We start from the raw sequence: 17,408 nt of genomic DNA, 5'->3' as shown, positions 1-17,408 counted from the left end.
AGTGAGGTAGTGAGGGCGAGGCAACCGGATATTGTATGATGACTGAGAGAGTGAGGATGAGGCAGCCAGTTACTGAATGATCAGTGAGGTAGTGAGGGCGAGGCAGCCAGTTACTGTATGATGACTCAGGAAGTGACGGAGAGACAGCCAGTTACTGTATGATGAGCGAGGTAGTGAGGGCGAGGCAGCCAATTGCTGTGTGATGACTGACGTAGTGAGGGCAAGGCAGCCAGTTACTGTATGATGCGTGAGGTAGTGAGGACGAGGCAGCCAATTACTGTATGATGATTGACGTAGTGAGGGCGAGGCAGCCAATTACTGTATGATGATTGACGTAGTGAGGGCGAAGCAGCCAGTTTCTGTATGATGACTAAGGTAGTGAGGGCGAGGCAGCCATTTATTTTATGATGACTGAGGCAGAGATGGCGAGGCAGCCAATTACTGTATGATGACTGAGGTAGTGAGGGCAAGACAGCTATTTACTGTATGATGACTCGGGTAGTGAGAGAGAGAGAGACAGCCAGTTACTGTATGATGACTGGGGTAGTGAGATAGAGACAGCCAGCTACTGTATGATGACTGACATAGTGAGGGTGAGGCAGCCAGTTACTGTATGATGACTGAGGTAGTGAGAGCGAGGGAGCCAGTTACTGTATGATGACTGGGATAGTGAGAGAGAGACAGCCAGTTACTGTATGATGACTGAGGTAGTGAGAGCGAGGCAGCCAGTTACTGTATGATGACTGGGATAGTGAGAGAGAGACATCCAATTACTGTATGATGACTAAGGTAATGAGGGCGAGACAGCCAGTTGCTGTATGTTGATTGAGGTAGTGAGGGCGAAGCAGCCAGTTATTGTATGATGAGTGAGGCAGTGAGGCCGAGGCAGCCAGTTTCTGTATGATGACTGACGTAGTGAGGGCGTGGCAGCCGGTTACTGTATGATGACTGAGGTAGTGAGGGCGAGGCAGCCAGTTTCTGTATGATGACTGACGTAGTGAGGGCGTGGCAGCCGGTTACTGTATGATGACTGAGGTAGTGAGGGCGAGGCAGCCAGTTTCTGTGTGATGACTGACGTAGTGAGGGCGAGGCAGCGAGTTACTGTATGATGACTGAGGTAGTGAGGGCGAGGCAGCCAGTTACTCTATGATGACTGAGGTAGTACTGAGATGCTGCTACTACCTGCCACTTACGTCATCACAACCTGTTTTCTGGTATTCTCTGTCTTTATAATAATGCAAACTGGTCACATTCTAAATAATATTACTAGTATTGTCACTGAGGGATAGCGTTGGAGATAGATAGATAGATAGATAGATAGAGAGAGAGAGAGAGAGAGAGAGAGAGAGAGAGAGAGAGAGAGAGAGAGAGAGAGAGAGAGAGAGAGAGAGAAAGAGGAGAGAGAGAGAGAGAGAGAGAGAGAGAGAGAGAGAGAGAGAGAGAGAGAGAGAGAGAGAGAGAGAGAGAGAGAGAGAGAGAGAGAGAGAGAGAGAGAGAGAGAGAGAGAGAGAGAGAGAGAGAGGGAGAGGGAGAGAGAGAGAGAGAGAGAGAGAGAGAGAGAGAGAGAGAGAGAGAGAGAGAGAGAGAGAGAGAGAGAGAGAGAGAGAGACCACCACCCACCCTCTCTCTCCTGTGAACTTCATTGCAAACCTACAAGCCTCCTCTGGGATGACTTCACACCGCAAAATAGCAAGAATATCTACGCTATCTGGCTATTGTCCTAGTAGTTACTGCAGTGTTTGTGGGTATACCACAAGGGACAAAATTCTTCTTAGATGTAAGGAACCTACTTGTTCCAACTACTGCCACACAGATTGCATTCCAGAAGAAGAATTTTGTTGCAGCCAGGTTGAAAATTTCAGAAAATAGAAGGATATCCATAATCCTGTGGTATATGTGGATACAAGCCTGGAGCTACAGGAGGAAGGTTCAGAAGTCCTACCTCAGGGACTCCTGTCCATGAGGTAGGTCCCTGGGCTGTGTTGTAAAGTTGCAGCTAAGATAATCCATCACAGGGAAGCACTTCATGAGCTCCTCAAATCATTAGATAACCTACAAGCTATTGTAGAAGGCCAGTGCAAGCCTACTTCAAGTGACGTAAGCTGTTCAGCTGATGGTGACACTATTGACAAAGACTGGAAGTCCCACACTGAGCTTAACTCAGGGGTAAACAACTGGAGGAATTCTGTCATCGCTAAGGTCCCACAGACTGACAGAGCTCAAAACACTACCTTTGGGAATTCTAACACAATTCCTCTGACCACCACAGAGGGAACAAATCCTCTTCCCAGCAACGAGGGAAGCCTTGACATCTCTGCTTCAGCCACTGCCAGTCCACTTGACAGTGCACATACCATCTCTGATCCTACACCTGTCAGCACACCTGCCGACACTATTCCAGAATCTGGTAGCAGTGCTTCATCAGCAAGTTCTGAGCCAGGAGTTTCTCCACCAGAGATTGGTGGAGTTAATGATCAGGGAACTATCACTGCACCTGATCACCTACTGCACCAAAGTACGAACAGCAGGGACACATCTGTCAGAACTGGTAGAGGACGGGGCAGAGGACGTGGAAGAGGACGTGGAGGAGGAAGACATCTACAGCCGTCTCACCCTAAACTAACACAGTTCCGGCGGCAGAATCTGAGGACAAATCTGCAAAACACAGGATGTGCAATAAATCCTAGTCCACCCTCCCAGGCACCTAGGCTGTGCTCTCGCTGTCACCGGATGTTCTTCAAGCTCTGTATAAACACTAGTACCTCTGTACTAGCATGTGCAATGTACAGACCTCAGTGGCAACATGCAGACCCCATCAACTTCCTAATGGAAAATATTGACTCCCTTCTGCTACAACACAACTGTCAACATATTATAATTGTTGGTGACCTCAACCAGCACCTTATACAGAGGGACTTTGATGACCTTCTTGCAGTGTTTGACATGAGAAACTTTGTTGATTTCCTACATATCTCTGGCTCCCTCCCTTGACCCAGTAGTGAGTGATCTGGCAGAAGGCATAGTCACTTGTCAAGCCTCGGCTACAGTTGGATCGTCTGACCACAAGGCTGTTTTTACGACACTTAAGATCCCAACAGAACGAAGGTGAGGAGTCCACACGCACAACCTGGCTATGGGAAAGAGGTAATTGGCCAGCCCTTTGCTCTGAGCTCGCCACCACCGATTGGAATGCTCTTCTCCAAGGGGATGTTGACAACCAAGTGAAAGCCTTCACTGGACACATCCTTAATCTACAACAAGAACACATTCCTCACCGGCAATATTTGACGAAGCCTACAGATCAGCCTTGGTTTGGCTTTCGTTGTAGAGAGGAGGCTGCTACTGCTAAGTACAAAGCATGGCGAAGGTATAAGAGACATCCTACCACCATAACAGAACTTGCACATGCAAGCCTGTAGGCATATGGGTGATGTTCAAAAGTGGGCCATTGCTAAATGGGGAGGTGGACACTAAAGAAAGAGCATCAGGTAGGGTAAGCTCCAAAACCTGGTGGTCCCTGGTCAAGGACAGACAAGGTTATCTGCCTGATGAACTTATTCCCACCTCTAAATCGACAGGATGGGACCACCTCTACTAGTAGTCAAGAGAAGGCGGACCTCTTTGCTGAACACTTTGCTACCAAAATGCAAGTTCCTGATCCAGCAAGGAACCCTCCTTGGCTAGCTGCAAGAACTGTGTCAAAACTGTCAGTGGTGACAATAAGGCAGGAGGAGGTGCACTTCCTTCTTCTCGCTTGACCAAGAAAAGGCTGTGGGCCCAGAGAAGTTGAGCCCAAGATTGTTGAGAAGATGTGCAGACCAGCTAGCAGCACCTCTAACTGCATCTTTCAGCACTGCCTAGTACAGTGTAAATGGCCCTCTCTATGGAAAGAGGCAAATGTAGTCCCTGTTCACAAAAAGAAGAGCAGAGCAGAAATCAGCAACTACAGACCAGTGTCACTCCTGTCAATCACTGGTAAGATCCTTGAGACAATAATCTCAAGACAAATGACAGAGTTTTTTGACTACCACTCACTACTTTGTGATCGTCAATATGGCTTCAGGAAAGGTTACTCTGCTGCTGATCTGTTATTAAACCTCTCCACTAAGTGGCACCAGTCACTGGATGAATCCAAAGTCAGCTGTGTGGTAGCACTGGACATTGCTGGCGCTTTCGACCGGGTGTGGCACCAGGGCCTCTTAGCAAAACTTCAAGCACTGGGAATTACAGGCTCTACGCTATGTCTCCTCAGTGATTACCTTCATGGTAGATCTCTAAGTGTAGTTCTCAATGGAACGGAATCAGCAAGACATCCTATTGGGGCAAGTGTTCCACAAGGAAGCGTGCTGGGTACATTGTTATGGAATGTCTACTTCAACGACCTTCTTCATCTCATCCCAGAATCACATGCATATGCAGACGACTGTACACTGACATTCACTTATCCAAGAGAAGAAATGCCAGCTGCTCTAAGCTACATCAATCACCAGCTGAGAGCTATATCAGCTTGGGGAAATAGATGGCAGGTAACATTTGCACCTGAGAAAACGCAAATGATGATCGTCTCTAGGCACCATGATGGTAATGCTGGTGCAGTAGTAAGGATGAATGGGAGGGTGTTGGCACCTGGAGAAGAAGTTGATATCCTTGGGGTGAAATTTAACTCCAAACTAACCATGAAGAACCATGTTGTAAATCTTGCAAACAAGGCAGCCAGGAAGTTTACAGCACTTCGCCGTATCTCGCATCTGCTTGACAGTAGGGGTTGCAAGATCCTGTACGAGGCACAAGTACGCTCACACCTTGAGTATGCTCCACTTTCTTGGTTTGCCTGCCCCCCCTCTCATCTGCGACTGCTTGACAGAGTAGAGAACAGAGCAAGACGTCTCATCTCTCGCCTGGACCCATCTTGGATAGATCTGTCATTTCAGCAGAGCCTTCAACATAGGAGGGATGTGGGTGGCCTTACTGTTATGTACAAGGCCAATATTGTCAAAATACCACACTTGGATCCACTTCGAGGACAGCATGAAACAAGCTTTTATGCCACAAGACGGGCAGAAAGCAGCAACTTCACTCTGGCTGTACCCTTCTCCAGAACATCACTCCTTCTGAGATCATACATACCCAGGATGACTCGAGTATGGAACACATTCGTACAGCATAATGATCAAATGAAAATGCTGGCCCACAGATGGCTCCAACTTCATCCTGTTCCCTACTTGTATGTCTCATAACAATAAAAATGCTTTCAAATGAGCTGATGTAGGCAACAGCTCTTAGCTTGCCAATAAAGTTAGGAATCCTTAACCTGTAAATAGCTTGTCAATAAAACTAGGGATCCTTAACCTTGTCAAACCCTGTGTAAAAAAAAAAAAAGAGAGAGAGAGAGAGAGAGAGAGAGAGAGAGAGAGAGAGAGAGAGAGAGAGAGAGAGAGAGAGGAAAGAAGCAAGGGATTGTAGGAAGAGAGACATATTTTGGATTTACAAAACAATGTCGTCTAATGTTTCCTCCCTGAATGTGGGTGATATTTAAGCCTCTATTCATCGTCCAAGTAATATATGACTGACAAATCAAAAATTATTGACAAGTCAAACATATGAGTGACAAGTGAAGCATGAAACTGACTATCTGAATGTTTAACTGACAAGCATAATATCAACACGTCATGCATATGTTTGACGTTATTGACAGGACAAACATTAGACTAGCGCTGAGTTTAACCATGTCACCCACATACTTCCTGCACATGAGGTAAAAGCATGGAGCTATGGCTTTTACTTAGGAACGAGGATAATGTTGTGAGCAGCTCTGGAGTAGGAGAAGCCATTGAGCCAGGGAAGGTCGTCCATATGGCTGCTATTGTATGAGGAGAGAGTGAAGGAGGCCACCGCGCCCCTATTTTAACGTAGGATATACTCGTGCTTTTAGCCTCAACAGGGAAAACCCATCCTCAGGAATCTTCTGGCTCCTGAAGCTGCAGAGTGATCGCTTATAAACCTCACAAATCCCGGAACTCGAGCTAAGGAAGGAAAATGTGGAATATATCCTGGGATTTCTCGCAGAACCACAGTTCTTGGGGAATATATCCTTAAAGTGCCAATATATAGCGATAAAAATTGGTATTGAGGATTATACATATAAACAAGGGCATTTTCTATTGTACTGGAAATGGCGTAATTGGAAATAAATTTGTTATAATACCGTCATTGGTTACTCATTGTGTGTGATAAATTGTAGAAGATACACAAATAACCCGCACATAAAAGAAAGAAGTGACTTTGTCAATGGTCAAAGTCGGACCGAAACGTCGTCGTAAGCTTCTCTCTTTTATGTGCGGGTTATTTGTGTATCGTTCCAGTCACGGTATTGTGCCTTTTTTTTTGTTATTTGTTGAAGAAGTCTGTAGATCGCTTGACATATACCCGGTGATGTAAGGGAAACCATTAGCAGGGCCTCCCAGCGTAGGCAACCAGGGGGATGAGACAACTAACTTGCCATTATCACGGTCTGCTTGTGTAGAGAAGCAAGAGAAGACACTGACTGCTTTAAAGGTGTTGTCTGGCAGACATTGATCACAGTAAAGTAGAAAGACCCTTGATTCAGACCACACCTTTATTATAAACGTTTCGCTCTACCCAGAGCTCAATATAATGCATATTATAAGTTTGGCCTACATCAAGTGTCTTTCAACCGTGCCTTGAAGACTGGATAATAACATAACATACACACTGTTTCTTAAGCTGTCAACAAGAGTGTCACATAACGAGAGATGACACCTTCATCTTCCTCTCACTTCCACTTACTGATACAACAAAATGAGTTCATTAATACTTAAAATTACAAGCTTCGATAATTTTTTTGTTCACACAAACACACACACAACGAAAAATTAGCAGTATTTCAAATAATGCAACAGAAGTCTTAAATAAAAAATATATGATTTCACATATAAACTGAGTGAGATGTTTGTTACCTGCCTCACTGAGCCTCGGCGAGTGGGTCTACTGCGGTACATCTTCTGTCTGATCAACTTTTTATGGGGGTTAAATATGTCATGGCAAGTGAAGGTGAGTATGTTGGTCAACATAGCTAACAAGCCTTACAAAGTTGTGAAATAAATGACAACATACATGAAACAACAGAGTACATATATGAAACAACAGCCCACATACATAAAACAACAGACAACATACATGAAACAGCAGACCACATATATGAAACAACAGACATACATGAAACAACAGACTACATATATGAAACAACAGACCACATATATGAAACAACAGACATACATGAAACAACAGACTACATATATGAAAAAACAGACCACATATATGAAACAATAGACCACATACGTGAAACAACAGACTATATACATGAAACAACAGACTACATATATGAAACAACAGACTACATATATGAAACAGCAGACTGCATATATAAAACAACAGACCACATATATGAAACAACAGACCACATATATGAAACAACAGCCCACATACATAAAACAACAGACAACATACATGAAACAACAGACCACATATATGAAACAACAGATAACATACATGAAACAACAGACTACATATGAAACAACAGCCCACATACATAAAACAACAGACAACATACATGAAACAACAGACTACATATGAAACAACAGATCACATATATGAAACAATAGATCACATACATGAAACAACAGTCAACACACATGAAACAATAGACCACATACATAAAACAACAGACCACATATATGAAACAACAGACCATATATATGAAACAATAGACCACATACGTGAAACAACAGACTATATACACGAAACAACAGACTACATATGAAACAACAGATCACATATATGAAACAATAGACCACATACATAAAACAACAGTCAACACACATGAAATAACAGACAACATACATGAAACAACAGACCACATATATGAAACAATAGACCACATACATAAAACAACAGTCAACACACATGAAATAACAGACAACATACATAAAACAACAGACAACATACATGAAACAACAGACCACATATATGAAACAACAGACATACATGAAACAACAGACAACATATATGAAACAACAGACCACATATATGAAACAACAGACCACATATATGAAACAACAGACCACATATATGAAACAACAGACATACATGAAACAACAGACCACATATATGAAACAACAGACATACATGAAACAACAGACAACATATATGAAACAACAGACCACATATATGAAACAACAGACCACATATATGAAACAATAGACCATATACATAAAACAACAGACAACATACATGAAACAACAGACCACATATATGAAACAATAGACCATATACATAAAACAACAGACCACATATATGAAACAACAGACAACATATATGAAACAACAGACCACATATATGAAACAACAGACAACATATATGAAACAACAGACCACATATATGAAACAACAGACAACATATATGAAACAACAGACCACATATATGAAACAATAGACCATATACATAAAACAACAGACAACATACATGAAACAACAGACCACATATATGAAACAATAGACCACATACATAAACAACAGACAACATACATGAAATAACAGACAACATACATGAAATAACAGACAACATACATGAAACAACAGACCACATATATGAAACAACAGACCACATATATGAAACAACAGGCCACATATATGAAACAACAGGCCACACACATAAAACAACAGACAACATACATGAAACAACAGACCACATACATGAAACAACAGACCACATATATGAAACAACAGGCCACACACATAAAACAACAGACAACATACATGAAACAACAGACCACATATATGAAACAATAGACCACATACATAAACAACAGACAACATACATGAAACAACAGACAACATACATGAAATAACAGACAACATACATGAAACAACAGACCACATATATGAAACAACAGGCCACACACATAAAACAATAGACAACATGAATATTAAAGCAGCAGCATCAGAAGTAAGAGGAAGAAAGAGAAAACTAAGAGTAGGAAGAATGGGCTGGTTGGGTCCCGCTGACAGCCAGCAACCATCTTCACAACCACAAAGTCAAAGTCAATGTGTAAAGGAAATTGGAAAGTATATCACTGCAGCCACTGCCTCGGGCAGCAGTGCCAGCATCACTATGTCACCATCTTACTGCCTTCTGGCATTGTCCTAAGTGCAGCACACGCATGGTACCGTCTTCAGCGTGAGAGATAATGACACTGTCCTCACAATGGTACGCACTGACACTGTCCTCACAATGGTACGCACTGACACTGTCCTCACAATGGTATGCACTGACACTGTCCTCACAATGGTACGCACTGACACTGTCCTCTCAATGGAACGCACTGACACTGTCCTCACAATGGTACGCACTGACACTGTCCTCACAATGGTACGCACTGACACTGTCCTCACAATGGTACGCACTGACACTGTCCTTACAATGGTACGCACTGACACTGTCCTTACAATGGTACGCACTGACACTGTCCTCACAATGGTACGCACTGACACTGTCCTCACAATGGTACGCACTGACACTGTCCTTACAATGGTACGCACTGACACTGTCCTTACAATGGTACTGTCCTCACAATGGTACGCACTGACACTGTCCTCACAATGGTACGCACTGACACTGTCCTCACAATGGTACGCACTGACACTGTCCTCACAATGGTACGCACTGACACTGTCCTCACAATGGTATGCACTGACACTGTCCTCACAATGGTACGCACTGACACTGTCCTCAGTCCCCTTTTAACAGTGGCACTGTCCAAAACCTTTTTTTTATACTGGCACTATCCTCAGTGCCAGTATGATGTCTGCAGGACGCTGCTCTATATTTTCTGCAGGACGCTGCTCTATGTTGTCTGCAGTACGCTGCTGTATGTTGTTTGCAGGACGCTGTTCTATGTTGTCTGCAAGACGCTGCTCTATGTTGTTTGCAGGACGCTGTTCTATGTTGTCTGCAAGACGCTGCTCTATGTTGTCTGCAGGACGCTGCTCTATGTTGTCTGCAGGACGCTGCTCTATGTTGTTTGCAGGACACTGCACTATGTTGTCTGCAGGACACTGCTCTATGCTGTCTGCAGGACGCTGCTCTATGTTGTCTGCAGGACGCTGCTCTATGTTGTCTGCAAAATGCTGCTGTATGCTGTCTGCAGGACACCTGCTCTTTGTTGTCTGCAGTACGCTGCTGTATGTTGTCTGCAGGACACTGCTGTATGTTGTCTGCAGGACACTGTTCTATGTTGTCTGCAGGACGCTGCTCTATGTTGTCTGCAGGACAGTGCTTCATGTTGTCTGCAGGACAGTATTCTATGTTGTCTGCAGGATGCTGCTCTATGTTGTCTGCAGAATGCTGCTGTATGTTGCCTGCAGGACACCTGATCTTTGTTGTCTGCAGGACACTGCTCTATGTTGTCTGCAGGACGCTGCTCTATGTTGTCTGCAGGACGCTGCTCTATGCTGTCTGCAGGACGCTGTTCTATGTTGTTTGCAGTACGCTGCTCCATGTTGTCTGCAGGACGCTGCTGTATGTTGTCTGCAGGACGCTGCTGTATGTTGTCTGCAGGACGCTGCTGTATGTTGTCTGCAGGACGCTGATATATGTTGTCTGCAGGACACTGCTGTGGCATGCAAAGAGTACGTAACCTTTATTCGGCGAATGTACACACCCTCATTTACAGGCTATCTCCCCCAACCAGCGAACCAGGTTGCTAAGAGTTGATGATGGGGCCCTGTCGTTCAACTAGTGACCAGGTTCTAGCCAATAAGAAGATGGTTTTGGCAATAGCAGAGGTTATGTGGGTACCGCTCTCCTGTCTGCCCTTGTCATTCCCATTCTAGAGCTGGTTGAAGCACGGTCTGCTATCTTGTGGCTTCTATTTCTGCTTTGCTTACCGTGGAGTGCACTATACTTATCACTGTACATAGTGTACATATTGCTGTTCTAAATTGGTGAAGGATAATATAAGTCTAAACTTTTTCTATTGTGTTTATTTGCTCCCATTACAACCGGGGTAACAGGCCATTTGGAAACTTGGGTTGTAATATGGGGGCCTGTCCGGGAGCTGGAGCTGGACTTAGAGAAACGGTTGAGTTTAGGGTGAAGCTCGTAGCAGGAACATTGTGCAGCTTGCTGTCTGGCATTGCTTTACAAATTTTGCGTGTCAGTTGCTTTATGATCAGCCTTGCTATTGTGTGATCGTTCAACAGCTCGCTACTAGCTTGTTTGGTGTGCTCGCTTTGCTACGGTCAATCTTCTAGAACAGTGTAGCTGTCTGGCATTGCTTTACAAATTTTGCGTGTCAGTTGTTACTAGCCTTTTCGGTGTGGAGAATTTTGCAGTCGGCTTTGCTTGTATGCGTATTCTGCAAACGTACTGTGCATAGCTAAGCGTGTTCTGAAAAGTAACGTGTTACGTTGGGGTATTCTGCAATTGTACTGTGCATAGCGAATAACTTATGCCACCTAGACGAGTCAGACGTCTGGTGTCGGCATATACTTTGCATAACCTACCTAAATTGTCCCTACAGCGTTGTTGGCAAATTGCTCGTTCCATTGGCATTACATACAAAAGCACTCTCACAGCTGCGCAACTGCATTCACTGATTGCTGACAAACTTATAGAAGAAGAGATGGCACATCAGACTCCTCCCTCTACGGGAGCTAGGGCAAAAACTCCTATGTTCTCGCAGGAGGAAGATGATACTCCTACGGAGCAAAATGGTCAGTATAGTGCAGCTGGGTTGTCTCAAGGTGAATCAGCGTCGTTGGCACTTGAGCTGGCAAAAATCAATCTTGAGCAAACTAGGGAACAGAGAGCATTCGCAAGGGAAGAATTTGATAGGGAAAGAGAAAGGAGGCAGTTTTCGCATTCTGTAAATGATTTTAGTTTACAAAAAGCAGGACAGTTTGTTCCCCGCTTCAATGAGGCCGAACCAGAGCAATTTTTCGAAAGCTTCGAAAATCAGGCTCGAGCCTTGAGGTGGCCGGAACAGCATTGGGCATCGTTGGTTCATACAGCATTATCGGGAAAGGCACAGGAATTTACGTCAGTATTAAATGACGCTGAATTCTCTGATTATCAAGTAGTGAAGACCACAGTGTTGGGAGCATATACATGTATCCCATCCAAATATCGCAAGCGTTTTAAATTAAGCAGGCGGCAGCTTGGTCAATCCCTAGTGGACTTTGTGAGACAGCAAACCAAAGCTTTTACCAGCTGGTATAAAGCAAGTGGTGTCTCTACCTTTGAGGAGCTGGTGCAGCTTATTCTGATTGATAACCTGCTGGAGTCTGTGGGACCAGAGGTTCGAGTCTTTCTGCAGGATCGTGACTTAACCACTGCATTGGAGGCAGCCAGGTTGGCTGATACCTTCGAAACTAACCGCTCCTTGTCCGAGCGGTCCCGTCTCTCTTTTCAACCGCCTGGCATGAGCAGAGATCGTCAACCTTGGAGAATGAAGTGCCAGCCGGAGGGAGAACGTCTACGTCAGCCAACCAAGTCACCTGGTGAGCCACGCTTCTCAACATATGGTCCACCTGCGGAGAGGCAAACTACTCATGGTGCATCTCGACAACAGTATCCAGAGAGACACCAGCCAGAACGACACCATTTGCAACGTCAACAGGGAGTAAAGGGCAAGCCTGTCGTCTGCTTCAGGTGCAATAAAGTAGGTCACATCAGTCCCAACTGCCCCCATAAACCCCAACCCATTGGGAAAATCTCTAATATCCCTAGTAACATGTCCCCTAGAGAAGTAGAAAAAGGTATGGCCCCTTATTATTGCAAGAGTCTTATTTCCCTTCAGGAAAACTCAGAAACAACTAAAGTAAAGACCTTTAGAGATACTGGAGCATATTGCTCACTTGTAAGAGAGGGAATATTACCCCTTTCAGAGAATACTTCTTTGAATTCCTCTGTTTTATTGGAAGCATTTGGAGGAGCTATATATTCTGTTCCTTTGCATAAAATTTATGTACAGTGCAAATATTACACTGGGTACTTGACTGTAGGTGTCTCAAAAGGATTCCCCATGAAAGATGCAGTGTTATTACTGGGTAATAACATTACTACTGTTAGTTCGTGTCCTGAACCTATAATGATTAATTCTTCTCCGGTGTTGGCCATAACTCGGGCAACATCCCAAGGGTTGTCTGGAGAGAATGTTGACCTATCCTTGGACGACTCCGATCTCGGAATAGCCACATTGTTTTACGAGGAAAACTGGCCAGAGCCTCGTAGATCAAGTGAACAGACCCCGATCAAGCCTTCCTATTCCCAGGTTGCAGGATTGCCAGATGTCTCTGTTTCCATGCCCGAGGGACTGTCCTTCTGGGAGGAACAACGAAAGGACCCTTCTTTAAAATTCGCTTTTGAGGCAGCCATGGGTAAATCCTCTTTGGGTCATCCGGTCAAGTATGAAGTTAAAAACGATTATTTGATCTGCACTGAGACTGGTAAGGAGATAGAGGGCCGGCAATTGTATGACAGGTTAGTGGTTCCAACAAAGTATAGACCTCAAATATTAAATATAGCTCATAATACGTCATTAGGAGGTCACTTAGGAATTACAAAAACCTTGTATAGAATCACAAAAGAATTTTATTGGCCAAAATTAAAGAAAGATGTGAAGAATCATATTAGGTGTTGCCGAGAATGTCAGCAAGTTGGAAAACCTGGACATTCCATTAAACCTGCACCTCTCCAACCTATACCTGCTGATGGAGAACCTTTTGCAGATTTAATTATAGATTGTGTAGGTCCACTACCTAGGTCAAAGTCTGGAAATCAATATTTATTTACGATTATGGATAAAGTAACCAGATATCCTGAAGCAATTCCCATGCGTAGTATTAATACTAAAGCTATTCTCAAAGCTTTAACAAAATTCATTTCTTTTTTTGGCATTCCTAAAACTATTCAAAGTGATCAAGGTACTAACTTTACTGCCAAAGCACTTATCCACTGCCAACTTATCCACTGCCTATCATCCTCAGTCCCAAGGCGCCTTGGAAAGATTCCACCAGACATTAAAAACAATGATGAGAAGTTTTTGCATGCACTTTCCTACAGACTGGGATGAATCACTACCTTTGTTGCTGTTCTCAGTACGAGAGACGGTGCAAGAGTCTACAGGGTATAGTCCTTTTGAGCTGATCTTTGGGCACAATGTAAGAAGTCCTCTTCGGGTGCTCAAAGAAGGATGGATGGGAGAAGACGTTAGCTCAACACTCTACAATCCGTCTTCAAGGTTGCAGGTGGCACGTCAGTTAGCCAAGGCTAACCTAAAGACAGCTCAAAGTAAGATGAAACAGAGGTATGACACAAGTGCACAATTCCGCTCCTTCCATCCAGGAGACAAGGTGTTGGTGCAGGAACCTATACCTGGCCACACCTTGAAAGCTAGATTTACGGGACCTATGCAGATTGTAAGTAGATTATCTGATGTAAATTATGTGGTAGCTCCCATTGATAAGACCTCAAAAACTAAAACTTACCACATTAATCAAATAAAGGCCTTTCATACACCAGATAAAGTCCCAGTAATGACTCTGTCCTCTACCTCTGAGGACAACTCTGACTCTTTGCACTCTATCTCTGAAATTAATATTAAACTTTCAAATTCTGTCCTCCTCAAGGATCCTAGCCCTTTAATGGAGGGACTATCTGAAACGCAAGCAACAAATTTAACTGAGCTTCTACAGTCATATCCTAATATTTTTTCGGATGTGCCGAAAAAATGTACGTTAGGTTATCATGATGTAGATGTGGGAAACTCTAAACCAATTAAACTCTCCCCCTACAGAGCTAATCCTGAAAAGCAAAGGCTGCTTCAGCAGGAAGTAGAATTTTTGTTAAAGCATGGTTTAGTGGAGGAGTCATCTAGTCCATGGGCTTCACCGTGCATCCTTGTGAAGAAGGCTGATGGAGGGTTTCGTATGTGTACAGACTACCGTAAAGTGAACGAGGTCACAATTACAGATGCTTACCCTCTTCCTCGTCTGGATGACGTAATTGACTTTGTGGGTAAGGCTACTTTTGTGTCCAAATTAGATCTCCTTAAAGGCTACTATCAGGTACCTTTGACAGATAAGGCGAAGGAAATCTCTGCCTTCGTAATTCCAGGAGGTCATTATCAATACACAGTTACCCCCTTCGGAATGAAAAATTCCCCCTCTTCATTCCAGAAACTTATCCATAAGGCTATTAAAGGACTTGAAGGCACGGCAGCGTACCTAGATGATATTGTTGTGGTGTCTGATACTTGGGATCAACACCTACTTAGACTTAAGGCTCTGTTTGAGACCTTTAAGAGTTCCCATTTAACAGTTAATTTATCTAAATCTTCCTTTGGCCAGGCCACTGTCACTTTTCTAGGCCATGAAGTAGGTAGTGGTAAAGTTGCACCTAAACTTGCTAAAGTTCTTTCTATTAAAGATTATCCAGTTCCTCATGATAGGAAATCTCTTCAGCGTTTCCTAGGCATGATAGGATTTTACAGAAGATTCTGTAAGAATTTCTCAGATATTGTAGCCCCTCTTACCTCTCTTACCAGTTACAAAGTTCCCTTTAATTGGACCTCAGACTGTAACATTGCTTTTAATAAAGCAAAAAGATTATTGTGTACTGCACCCATTCTCTTGTCTCCAGACTTCTCCAAATCTTTTTCATTACAGGTTGATGCTTGTGAGTCTGGGGTTGGGGCAGTACTATTACAAATCGGGAACAAGGAGTTGCAGCCTGTAGCATACTTTTCAGCCAAGTTCCAGCCACATCAGAGGGCTTACTCTACAATTGAAAAAGAAGCCCTCGCGCAGATACTGGCTTTGGAGCATTTCGATGTTTATGTGGACCAGACATCGCAGGTGGTCACAGTCTACAGTGATCACAATCCTCTAGTATATCTCCAAGCCATGAAGAACAACAACACAAGGCTTATGCGTTGGACGCTAAGGCTGCAACCATATAATATTTCCATTAAATATATTGCCGGCAAAGAAAATATGTTGGCAGACTCTTTATTTAGAGTATAATATATTATTTAGGTTAGGATGTTATTTGTGGTAACCCCTTTTCACGCTCTTTTTTTTATCCCCTGGTGTGGGTTTTTTTTTAGTGAGGGGATGCGGGCTACCGTCCGCCTGTATCTTGGACCTATGCTAGCCTGTCTGACTGCTGTCTCACTCTAAGTTTAGGGTTTGGCTTTTGGTCACGAGAAAAGCTGAGCTCTATCTAAGAGTTGGATGGTGGAGAGGAAAGGCGGTCCCATTATTTTGTGCCATGGTGGCACGGTTACCACTGGGAGGTGGCAGCCTAATCCTGAGCCTTCTCGGGGTGGGGGTGTGGCATGCAAAGAGTACGTAACCTTTATTCGGCGCATGTACACACCCTCATATACAGGCTATCTCCCCCAACCAGCGAACCAGGTTGCTAAGAGTTGATGATGGGGCCCCGTCGTTCAACTAGTGACCAGGTTCTAGCCAATAAGAAGATGGTTTTGGCAATCGCAGAGGTTATGTGGGTACCGCTCTCCTGTCTGCCCTTGTCATTCCCATTCTAGAGCTGGTTGAAGCACGGTCTGCTATCTTGTGGCTTCTATTTCTGCTTTGCTTACCGTGGAGTGCACTATACTTATCACTGTACATAGTGTACATATTGCTGTTATAAATTGGTGAAGGATAATATAAGTCTAAACTTTTTCTACTGTGTTTATTTTGCTCCCATTACACCCGGGGTAACAGGCCATTTGGAAACCTGGGTTGTAATACTGCTGTATGTTGTCTGCAGGACGCTGCTATATGTTGTCTGCAGGACGCTGATATATGTTGTCTGCAGGACGCTGCTGTATGTTGTCTGCAGGACGCTGCTCTTTGTTGTCTGCCTGACACTGCTGTATGTTGTCTGCAGGACGCTGATATATGTTGTCTGCAGGACACTGCTGTATGTTGTCTGCAGGACGCTGCTATATGTTGTCTACAGGACGCTGCTCTATGTTGTCTGCAGTACGCTGCTCCATGTTGTCTGCAGGACGCTGCTGTATGTTGTCTGCAGGACGCTGCTGTAAGTTGTCTGCAGGACGCTGCTCTTTGTTGTCTGCCTGACACTGCTGTATGTTGTCTGCAGGACGCTGCTATATGTTGTCTGCCTGACACTGTTGTATGTCGTCTGCAGGACGCTGCTATATGTTGTCTGCCTGACACTGCTGTATGTTGTCTGCAGGACGCTGCTATATGTTGTCTGCAGGATGCTGCTATATGTTGTCTGCAGGACGCTGCTCTATGTTGTCTGCAGAACGCTGATTTATCTTATTTATACAAAACTATGGATTCTATCTACTC

Source organism: Cherax quadricarinatus, chromosome 13 (genome assembly GCF_038502225.1).
Source record: "Cherax quadricarinatus isolate ZL_2023a chromosome 13, ASM3850222v1, whole genome shotgun sequence".
Classification (NCBI taxonomy): domain Eukaryota; kingdom Metazoa; phylum Arthropoda; class Malacostraca; order Decapoda; family Parastacidae; genus Cherax; species Cherax quadricarinatus.
The sequence above is the reverse complement of the archived record's forward strand: the minus strand, read 5'-3'. Positions refer to the sequence as shown.